Source organism: Pelodiscus sinensis, chromosome 3 (genome assembly GCF_052426305.1).
Source record: "Pelodiscus sinensis isolate ZL-2025 chromosome 3, ASM5242630v1, whole genome shotgun sequence".
NCBI classification, from domain to species: domain Eukaryota; kingdom Metazoa; phylum Chordata; order Testudines; family Trionychidae; genus Pelodiscus; species Pelodiscus sinensis.
In genome coordinates, this window is record NC_143054.1 from 155534873 (window position 1) to 155546899 (window position 12027).

Consider the following 12027-nt stretch of genomic DNA (forward strand, 5'->3'; position numbering starts at 1 on the left):
GTATTCAGGACGTTCTGGTCAGTTACAGTCACTCGGCTGGATCCACAGCCGACACGCAGTTAATGTAACTTTCCTCTCTACTGCCGGGAGGAGGGGGGGGCAGGGGAAGGTAGGGGTTGGTGAGAGAGGAGGAGGAGGAGGGGGCGAGGGTGTGCCAAAGCAGCCGCATTCAGGACGTTCTGGTCAGTTACAGTCACTCCGGCTGGATCCACAGCCGACACGCAGTTAATGTAACTTTTCTCTCTACTGCCGGGAGGAGGGGGGGCAGGGGAAAGTAGGGGTCGGTGGGGTGGGGGTGTGCGGATATATACACTGCTGATATATATACAGTCTGTTAATTATTCACTTAAACACTAAAATATGCAAACTTTAACAAACCCCTGAAACTTAAATCTGTAACTTTATTTTGCCATGCTGCACAATTACTCATCATCCGATGAAACCAGTGCTGCTTCATCCCTGTTATCATCCCCCTCTTCAATATCCTCCTCTGCTTCTATGGGAGTGTCAACAACAGTAGGCTCTGGAGGTGGTGGTGAAGAAAAAGGCTGAACTGTCTTCTGTGCCCTTGCAAACATATCCCTGAGATCAGCTTGCTTAGAGGACTGTGATTTCTTAGCATAAAAGTTATTCAGAATAACATGAAGGTTCATCACTTCAGCTGCATTATATTGGCTACAAATTTGGAAATAAATTCAGTTGCCTCTCGCCAGGTATATTTTTCTCTCTCCATCACTTCCTCTTCTTCTTCTTGAGGTTTTTGTGGATTCAAAACACTTTCAATGATCGTAGCATCACTCAAAATTTCTACAACTGGTTCATCTTTGTCCATGGCAAGCCATTGTTCAATGTCATTTTCTGAGAGCTTTGCAACAGCATTCTTCTCAGAGACGTTTTCAATTATTTCTTGTATGTTACTAATGTGCTTAGGCCTAACATTAAATCCACAAAATTCCTCTTCATCAGAAGAATCATCACAAAACATGATGCTAGGCCAAAGTTTCCTCCAACATTTTCGTACAGTAACCTTCTTTACGTCTTTCCAAGCCAATGCAGCCACATACACAGCGTCCTTAAGGTTGAAATCAGATTGAAATTCGGAAACACTGCAGTCTGAGTTTACCAACTTTTGGACAAAAGTCCCCCTGTAGAAACACTTAAAGTTCTGTATCACACCTTGATCCATCGGTTGGATCAAAGACGTCACGTTTGGTGGCAAATATGTAGCGAAGATATTTCCACTTACAAGCTCTGAAGCGGGCAGATGTGCTCGACAGTTATCGAGCAAAAGAACAGCTTTACTATCCTCCAGTAGACCCTCCTTTCTAAAATTCTCCTTAACTGCGAGCACAAAATGATTAAAAAACTAGTCCTTAAAGATTTCTGACGTCATCCAAGCATTCCCCTGTGCCTCATAAATCACTGGCAAACTCGTAAGAGTTTTAAATGCCCTTGGTTTTTTGTACTTCCCTATGACAAGAAGCTTAAGTTTATGCGTGCCAGATGCATTTGCGCATACCAGAACTGTAATGCGGTCTTTGTTCATTTTGAAGCCATGAGCAGCCTTTTCACCACCGCCAACTAGAGTAGAGTTTGGCAAACAACGCCATAAGAGCCCAGTTTCATCAGCATTGTACATTTGACAAGGTGACAACCTGTGTTCCTCCACCAACTGCTCAAAAATAGCACTATACTCCTCAGCGGCTACATGATTGGCAGACTTTTGCTCACCACTGATATCTAATTTACGGATCCCATGCCGATCCTTAAAATTACGCAACCAACCTTCTGAAAACACACATGATTCGCTAATGTTCATTTGACTGTGAAACTGTTTTGCTTTTTCTATGAGCACTGGCCCAGTAATGGGCTTACCTTCAGAACGCTTTGCACTAAACCACTTAAAGCTACATCCAACTGTGCCATCTTAGGCATTTTCAGAGTTTGCCATAGCTCAGTACGTTTAGTAGGTGCTTCACTTTCAGCAACAAATGCTCGCAATTTATCCTTCTGTTTCTTTATGTCATAGATTGTTGAAGAGCCAACGTTAAATTTACTCATGATAATGTTCCGATTTATGCCTCTTTCTAGCATCTTTATAATTTCTAATTTCTGGTTCAGTGTCAGGGTTATATGCTTCCTTTTTAAAGTTTTCTTACCACTACTACTAGCACCTTCATTCACTTTTGACTCCATCACTATGTACACTCTGATGGGCAAAAATATTCAAAAGTCAAAACAGCACTCTCCAGTGGGTCACAATGCTAATGGCAGACTGACTCAATGCCTTCGGGTTCACTGGGTCCAACTGCTGCCTCTGGTTTTTTGCGCAAGCTCACTCACTTGATCTTTTGATCCTGGACTATCGGTCTACTGGTAAAAGCAGCAGGGACAGGGAGGGGAGATGATCTCTTGTGAGTTTCAGCAGCAGCCTGTCACCTGTGGATCTGCCTGTTCCCACCGCCCCCCCCCCCCCCCCCCGCAGTAGAGAGGAAAGTTACATTAACCGCGTGTCGGCTGTGAATCCAGCCGGAGTGACTGTAACTGACCAGAATGTCCTGAATGCGGCTGCTTTGGCACACCCTCGGCCCCTTCTCCTCCCCCTCCCCTTCTCCCACCGACCCCTACCTTCCCCTGCCCCCCTCCTCCCGGCAGTAGAGAGGAAAGTTACATTAACTGCGTGTCGGCTGTGGATCCAGCCGCAGTTAATCAATTACTCTAACAACTTGAAGCAGCTGCCGGAGCACTTCCGGTTTGCAGTTGGTGCCGGACCATCAGGTGTACCGGACCACTGGATGCCTGACCACCAGAGTTTTACTGTATTTGGAAAGATTGAGAGGGCAGTAAATAGCAACAGGTTCTTTGTGGAGCTCCCTTGACTCTTCAGTACACTTTCTTATAGATCAAGGAGGAGTGAGGACTCAATATCAACTTTTCATACATGCTACAAAACCCCTATTCTTTTTTACATAGGGATGTGATTGATTCTCCATCATTTAAATTATTTAAATCAATATTGGGTGTTTTTTTCTAAACCAGAAGTTATGGTCTTGATGCCAGGAATTGGTGAAACTCAGTGGTACATTTTCTGCGATAAGTCAGACTAGATAGTCATAATGGCCCCTTCAGGCCTTAAAATCTGCAGAGAAATCCTGGCCCTATTGAAGTCAGTGTGACTTTTCCAGCTGACTTCAATGAGGCTAGGATTTTATCTTAAAAATCTTTTTCTGGACATCTAGTGATAAAGCAAAACTTGAACATTTGAGCCTTATTTTCCCCAAAATATTTCACGATTCTGCTTTAAAGCTATGTTACTCAAAACAATGAAGCACTGGTGTCACATAAGTCATATGTGGGTCCTGCAGCTTAGCAGGCCTGGGATGGAGGTTTCCATCCCTGCTGTACCCAGCTTAGCATGGCCTGGGACCCTGCAAGCCCAAACAGCAACTGGGCTTTATCAGCTTTAACCCATGCCTTGATCTGGGAAACTACTAAGCAGTAAATAAGTCTGACCTCAGTCTCAGCTCATAAGAGTGGTAAGAATGGTATTGAGCCAGATACTTGCACACCTAGTAAACAACTGTAGTATAACTAATGTAGGGAGTCCTGTGCCCACTGTGTCTCACTAGGGACCTAAACCTCGAAGGGTGCTCCTAGCTGGAGCTACATCCACTACAGCTGGGTGTAAGGTGACCAGAAAGGGACTCCCCGCAGACTGAAGGGGCATAAGCATTTCCAAGTACCTGTTACTTTTTTGTACATTGCTCTGCTATGCTTATTAGCGTATTACTTTGCAGTAGCTGTGAAACCATCTGGCAGTATTAAGCCTGTAATAGTAGTGACATAGTGAGAGTAATAAGTGCTTTTTTTGTGATGGTACTGTCCAGTACACAGTACCGGCACCTCCAGTCAGAGCTCACCGGGAAAGAACAGAGAGTACTGGTACCTCTGTAATGAAAATGGCTGACAGTCGGTTGGGTCTTAAAGAGTACCGGCACCTTTTCTTTAAGAAAAAAAGCACTAAGCAACTATCCCTAATCGACTTTGTCTTGAAGCAGATCCACAACCCTGTTGGGCCCTGGCCCTGTGAGTTGATAACTGGTATTTTTGATTGTTCCCATGTAAGTGAGCAACATCCTTTTTTCTGTGATGTCCAGGATCCGCTGACTGATCCATTCATGGTTTGGACTGGGGACACCTTTTCCCCATAACTTATTAGCCGTGTCCAAAATATAAGACCTGGAAACAAATTTGTTTAATAATTTAAGATTTATCTCAGTAGTAGTAGGTAGGTTTTCAGCACATCTGTCTTGGAATCCTACTAAAAGATGTTTAAAAGTTTTGCTTAGCTTTTCTGTCTGCTATTCCCTCATTAAGAGCAGCCTTGACACATCTGTAGATGCTGTGCTGTTACTAGCTTGCTAAGGTGCCATCAAGCATGTACAAAATAATCACTTGCTGTTTTTGAAGTGCACATTTTCAATGTCTGTATTCCTGAGAGTCAGACTTTGATGTCACAGATCTAAGAGAACTATCAGGGATATGATCAGGAGATACAAACATCATGGGGGGAAAAGATTGCCTACCTTCATGATCTGTAAAGAGAGAAAGTCTGAATGCCAATGAAGCAAATTTAACTATCTCTCAGGATGAGTTCAGACTGCCTTCTGGGAAAGTCAGTATTGAAGAATTGTCCCAGATTGAGTTGTTATTAGAGGAGGTTTTGGAACATAATGATAAACTCAACAGTAACAAGTCACTGGGACCAGATGGTATTCACCCAAGAGTTCTGAAAGAACTCAAATGTGTGATTGGTCACTTCATTCATGGAATATCACTTCTGCTTTCTGGTTGGATGACTAAAACTTTTTTAAAGGAAGAAAATAAATGATGACTAGCGAGTGACAGTAAATCTTAATCACACACAATCCCCATGTTTATTTGCAAATATGGTCAAAGGATGCAGAATAATCATTCCCTAAGTAAACATTTCCTAAACTGTGAAGTGTGCATGGAAGGTGGAGTGCGAAGCACTAGTCGGAGAGAGGCATCGAAAAGATATTGAGATGAGTAGGGCAGTAACACTATGTGGCAGGCTTCCAGAAGGAAGAATGGGGCACAACAAGTTTCATTTTTCTGAACGGGGAGCTTACTTTTCCAGCATTTGGAAAATTATATCCTAAACATTTTTGTGTACAAAAACTTGGTCATGCAAATGTTTATGTACACAAAGATTGTCAAATTAAGAAGCCATTCTGAGTTTGAACAACTGTTCACAAGTAAATTTAATAAAACACAGGAGGGTTATGAAAAGATAAGTCTGTACTTTTCTGATCTCAGGCATCTGACATGGATCTGAGTTACAAACTGTTATACTCTGTCATATGGCATGGGTCAGTAGCCAGTGGCTATTGTTACAGGACTGTTTTTGAAGGCTTGAGCAAGATCCATCTAACCATGAGGGTTATATTTATAATGGTAATTTCCTGGAGAGGAAGAGAATTTATTTCATCCAGTAGCTGGTTCTGTTTAGTCATCAGGTGTTTTGTTAACATACTATATATCTCTCTAAAGCAGGGTTTCCCAAACTATGGGTCAGGACCCAAATATGGGTCACCATTACATTTCAAAAGGATCGCCAAGTGTCTCCCCAGGTGGCTCTGCTCCCCTTTCTCCCCCCATTTTTGAATTGCCTTGAGTCACCAAGTCTTCCTGAATTGTCAAAATGGATCCCCATCTGGAAAAGGTTGGGAACCGCTGCTCTAAAGGGGTATGTCTACACTAGAATGTTAGTTCGAACTAACGGACGTTAGTTCGAACTAACATTCATAGCCGCTACACTAGCGCTCCGCTAATTCGAATTTGAATCGAACTAGCGGAGCGCTTAGTTCGAACTAGGAAAACCTCATATTACGAGGATTAAGCCTAGTTCGAACTTACTAGTTCGAATTAAGGGGTGTGTAGCTCCTTAATTCGAACTAGTGGGAGGCTAGCCCTCCCCAGGTTTCCCTGGTGGCCACTCTGGCCAACACCAGGGAAACTCTATGCCCCCCTCCCGGCCCCGGATCCCTTAAAGGGGCACGGGCTGCCTACGGTGCCCGTGCCAGGTGCAAGCCTGCCAGCACCCAGCCAGCAGACCCTGCACCTGGCACGGCACAGAGCCACCCACCCGATGTCCCCCAGCTCACCCCCTCTTCCCGGGACCAGGCTGGCGGCTCCCGGGAGCTTGCCCTGGACCGCAAGAGGCGGGCACCTTCCTGGGCTAGTGCGGACATCGTGGACCTCGTCCACGATCTCCGCACTAGGCACAGGAAAGTGGCCGTCTAGGGCAGGAGAGCTGCCAGCCTGGCCACCCAGGAGCAGGTGTGCATGAAAATCAAGGGGGTCCACTGAGACCCCCGACCCTGAGCCCTGAGCTTACAATGGCCGTCCTGGGTCAGACCAAAGGTCCCAGTAGCCTGTCTGCCGACAGCGGCCAACCCTAGGGACCCTGGAGGGGATGGACCGAATACAGTGACCAAGCCATTTGTCTCGTGCCATCCCTCTCCAGCCTTCCACAAACTTTGGGCAGGGACACCACTCCTACCCCCTGGCTAAGACTACTCCATGGACCCAACCTCCATGACTTGATCTCACTTCCCTTTAAACTCTGTTCTAGTTGTAGCCTTCACAGCCTCCTGCAGCAAGGAGTTCCACAGGTTAACTATTTGCTTTGTGAAGAACAACAACTTTCTCTTACTAGTTTCAAGCCTGCTACCCATTCCTTTCCTTTGGTGTCCTCTAGTCCTTCTTTATGGGAACTCATGAAGAACTTTTCTGAATGCACCCTCTCCACCCAACCCTGCTTTTAGAGACCTCTATCCTGTCCCCGCTCCATCTCCTCTTTTCTAAGCTGAAAAGTCCCAGTCTCTGTAGCCTCTCTTCATCTGGGACCTGTTCCCAACCCCTGATCATGTTAGTTGCCCTCCCCTCTCCCAGCCTTTCTCTTCCCCTCTCCCACCTCCTTTTCCCAGTCTCCCCCAGTTTTGTTCAATAAAGACAGAGTCAATGTTGGAAGAAACGTTATCTTTAATTTGTACATCAATAAGAAGGGGGGCTAGGGAAGGGTAAGTGGAAGGAGGTGAGGGAGGAATGGGGTACGAGCCCCCGATGGGGAGGACTGGGCTGGCTCTGCGGGCTTCTGGGGGTGGAAGCTCTCCTGCAGCCCCCCGATTGCCCCCTCTCCCCAGATGGCAGCCTGCGGCAAGTGCAGCCGGGCTGATGGCTGAGTGCTGTGATGTGCCCAGTGTGGGTACTCCGGGCAATCCAAGCCAGGACTGCTTTGCAAGCGGGGAACCCTGAGAACTGTCTGCCCGGGGTGGAGTTCGGGACCCTTTAAGCGCAGCCCTCGGCTAGCCTGAGACAGCATCTCCACGCTCTAAGTCCTCCTCTGATGCCCTGCCGGCACTGCTTCCGGCCATCCTTAAGCCCTGTTCAGGGTCCACTCAATGTGGACTTGCTAGTTCGAATTAGCAAAATGCTAATTCGAACTAGTTTTTAGTTCTAGACGCGTTAGTTCGAATTAGCTTAGTTCGAATTAACTAATTCGAACTAAGTTAGTTCGAACTAACGTTGTAGTGTAGACGTACCCAAGGGTATTAGTGAGGACGTACTTTAGAGCATCTCTCTTGGGATATATTTATACAGAAAAATGGGGTGATGGCTTTTTGTGTTTAAATTTCAAATATTGTTTGCCCTGCTGTAAGTTTTGGCCTCTATGGTCTAGTCAGGATTTAGAATTTTCTAGGAGATAGCATACATGGCAGGTTCTATTCCTGAGTCTGCAATTTAAGTATCATACTGGTTGGACCTCCCTGATCCGGCATCGTTGGAAGCTGACCAGTCGCAAAAGAGAGAATTTTCTGGACCAGGAGAGGTCTCTTGCCACCAGCCTCCAACCTCATCACCTGCTGCTGCTGGTAGGCTGCCCCAGCAGGCAACCCTGCCTTGTCGTCCCCCACCTGGCTGGGCTGCTTGCCCAAGTACTGTTGTCTCCCTGGGCAGCGCAGACTATGGCTCCTGCTGCGGGGCTCCAGCCCCGCACAGCGGGAGGCTGGGACTCCAGCCTCGTGCAGTCAGGAGCGGCCGCAGAACTCTGGCCCCAACCTCATGCTGCCTCCAGCTGGGCTGTCGACTCTGATGCCCCACACCGCTGACCCTCCTGCCCTTAGGCTCCCAGGCTCTCTGGTCCGGGAGCATCCGTGGTAAAGTGTGCTGGATTTTGGAGGTACAACCTGTATTACCTTAGGCAAGTCATGCAACATGTGTGCCTCAATTTCCCTATTGTTAAAGAGGAATAAGAATGTTTACCACTTTTTAAAAATGTTTTGACATCTCTGCATGCAAATACTTATTCTTTTATTACTGCATTTTAAACAAAAGTCCTCTTTTTCTAATAAAAAGTCTGGGTTTCCCGGTCTTGTCCATCAAGTTAGCAGATGACACTATGAAATTCCTTAATGATAAAAAAAGATTTTGTTGGAGTCATCTTCCATTGGATGTTGGATAATGTTACCCGCAGTTCTCACAGGAGGAGTAGTGTCTGGGATGATCACAAGATTTTTCTCACCCTTTTTATAGAGCTGTGTTGGCTGGGCTCATGGATAGAAAACCATCCACAACAAGAAAATATAGACCAGAGGGTCTAGCTCTTCTGATGTAAGAAGAGCCAAATTAACAACCATGAAAAACACATCATGCACCATGAAATCTGGTCTCCCCCTGTGAAATCTATTTTTTGTGTGCTTCTACCCTATACTAAACATATTTAATGGGGGAGACTAGTGTTTCTCAAAGTGGGGGTCCTGACCAAAACAGAGTTGCAAGACTATTTTAGGGATGTTGCAGCATTGCCATCTTTATTTCTGCATTGCCTTCAGAGCTAGCTGCCGAGGGTAGCTTTTAGCCAGCTACCCAGCTTTGAAGGCAGTACCCCACCAGCTGCAACACAGAAGTACAGGTAGTAATTTCATACTTTGCCACCCTTCTGCACTGCTGCCTTCAGACCTGGAGGTCTAGAGAGTGGTGCTGCTGACAGAGATCTCAGCTCTGCAGGCAGCAGCACAGAAGTAAGGGTAGAAGAACCACAACCTCCCAGTCTACAATAACCTTGTGACAACCCCCCAACTCCTTTTTTTCAGTCAAGACCACTACAGTTACAACACTGTGGCACTTCAGATATAAATAGTGGAAATCATTAAATGTATTACTTTTTTAATATGCTATGATCATGAAATTAACCAAAATGGACAATGAATTTGGGTGGGCCATAGGTATAAGCTTTTGTCCATCCACATAAAATAATAGAACTGGAAGGAACCTCCAAAGGTCAATAAGTTCAGCCCCCTGCACTCATGGCAGGACCAAGTATCAGCTAGACAATCCCTGACAGATGTTTGTCTAACTACTCTTAAAAATCTCCCAACAACAGAGATTCCACAATTTCCCTAGAAATTTATTCCAGTGTTTTACCACGCTGACAGGACGTTTTTCTTAGTCTCCAAACTTTTCTGCAATGTAAGACCATTGCTTCTTGTCCTATCTTCTCCTCCTTGTAACAGCCTTTTAGCTACTTGAAAGCTGTTATAAGGTCCCCTGTCGCTCTTCTCTTTTCCGGATTAAACAAACCCAGTTCTTTGAATCTTCCTCATAGGTTATATTTTCTAAACCTTTAACCATTTTTGTTGCTCTTCTCTGGACCTTCTCCAATGAGAAACTATCTCCCATAGGACAGCTTTCCTCCACACAAGTATCTCACAGCACCAGAACAAATTTAAATTTCAGAGACTAGCATTTTTTTCATGTGCAACTTACAAGAAAAAGTGTTTGGCTTCTGGTCTCAGGGGTGATGTTTAGTGCCTGCTGAAAATCCATGATAATTGCTGTTTTTAAACAGTGGAGCCCCTTAATTCTGAGAACGCCAATCTAGGCTAAATGTGTATCTGAACTTTCTACAAAACTGGAGTCAATTCATTTTATCTCTTGTAACCATTTCTGACTTCAATACCTTTATATTTGTACTCAAAACTCTTTTTTAATCAAACTAATCCAGTCTTGTGTTTAAACTGAACTGGTAGGGTGTGTCTAAACTACAAGGCTCCCTGGATGGAGCCATGTAGATTAGGCTGATCGGCAAAGGGAAATGAAAATGAAAATTTAAATGGCTGCTGTGCTGAGCCGACAAACAGCTGATCATCTGTTTGTGAGCTCAGCGCGCTAGTCTGGACGCTCACACGCCGACCTGAAAGCCCTTTATCGACCTCCCCGTTATGCCTCGTAGGATGATCAGCTGTTTGTCGGCTCAGCGCGGCAGCCATTTAAATTTAAATGAAGCCATGATTATTTAAATCGTGGCTTCATTTCCCTTTGCCGAACACACAAATCTACATGGCTCCGTTGACGGAGCCATGTAGTTTAGATGTACCCTTAGGGTAACTCCAGTTAAAGTAGCAAACTACTGAGAAATGATCTCTTATAACTACATGAACTGTCCTGGAAAGGACTACACATGCAGGACCCAAATTTTGGGAAAATTTAGGATCTGCATGCTGTTTGTGAGTATCCCAAGTTAGGAACTACAGCAGCAAAAAATGTACACCACCTAAGGTGGCAGGGTTGGTGGTCACAGCCCTTCAACCTTGGATAATGGATGAGTCTCTTTATACATACACGAAGAACACATTTCTATTAAGATAAGGGACGGAATTCATACTTGGTATAAATTCAGTAGAGTTTCACCAGATTTTCTTATGCCTAAATATAACTTTGGAGGAGTAGAGAGTAGGTTTTGAAGACCAAAGTGAGCCAAAGAAAAGGAGAGTCTATTGATGTTACCAGGACTACACCATGGGAGTAGCTATATATTGGTGATCTGGATTATAAGTTTAAAGATTAGGTACCAGATATAGCACAATAGAAATTGCATGATGTGTGCCTATTGGGAGGAAAAAGCTACATCTTCATAGTAAAGAGGCAAACCTGCTGTCAAATTTAAGCTTTGGTATTTATTTAAGTTTGAAGTGCCACCCATTGGCTAGATTGATCTGTGATCTGTCAGAGACTTGAAGTGTTCCTGTTAGCTAGTATCTAATTCAATTAGGGTGCATCTAGACTGGCAAGATTTTGCGCAAAAGTGGCCGCTTTTGCACAAAAACTTGCCAGCTGTCTACACTGGCCGCTTGAATTTGCGCAAGAGCATTGACTTTGTAATGTATAAAAGTGCTTCTTGCGCAAATACTTTCATGCTCTTGCTCGGGAAAAAGCCCTCTTGCGCAAGAAGGCCAGTGTAAACAGGGAAGAACTGGTTAGCGCAAAATAGCCCCGATGGCTAAAATGGCAATCGGGGCTTTCTTGCGCAAAATCGCGTCTAGACTGGCCACGGATGCTTTTGTGCAAAAGCACTTTTTGCACAAAAGCATCCGTGCCAATCTAGACACGCTTTTGCGGAAATACTTTTAATGGAAAAACTTTTCCGTTAAAAGTATTTTTGCAAAATCATGCCAGTCTAGACGCAGCCTTAGTGTTAGCTCTTCCGTTTCTAAAACTAAACTGAATGTTGGATGACATGTCACATTCAGCTTCATTTTTTTAACTAGTGCTCTCCCACAGGCTCCAAGTCCTAAATAACATGAGCTTTACTATGGGAAATAACATTTCTGAATAAATTAGACTGTGGAGGCAAAGGTTGTCTGTTCACTTTCAGATCAATGTGTGTGCGCATCCACAACCACAAAGAGTTGAGTGTATGTAGTGGATAAGATTATAGTTCTCTTAAAAATGGCTCAAGGTCACTAACATCTTTGCTTTGAGAGTTGATGGGTGATGGAATTACTATAGGTATTAGTATGTCCCTGATCTCTTCTGGAGAGTTCAAATAGCATGAGTATAAATAGTAGTGTAGATACTGAGGCATTACTTATGTGTATAAGACATGCGTGAATCCTAGGTTTTATACCCCACACTGCTTTCTGCAGGCCCAGACAATGTCTC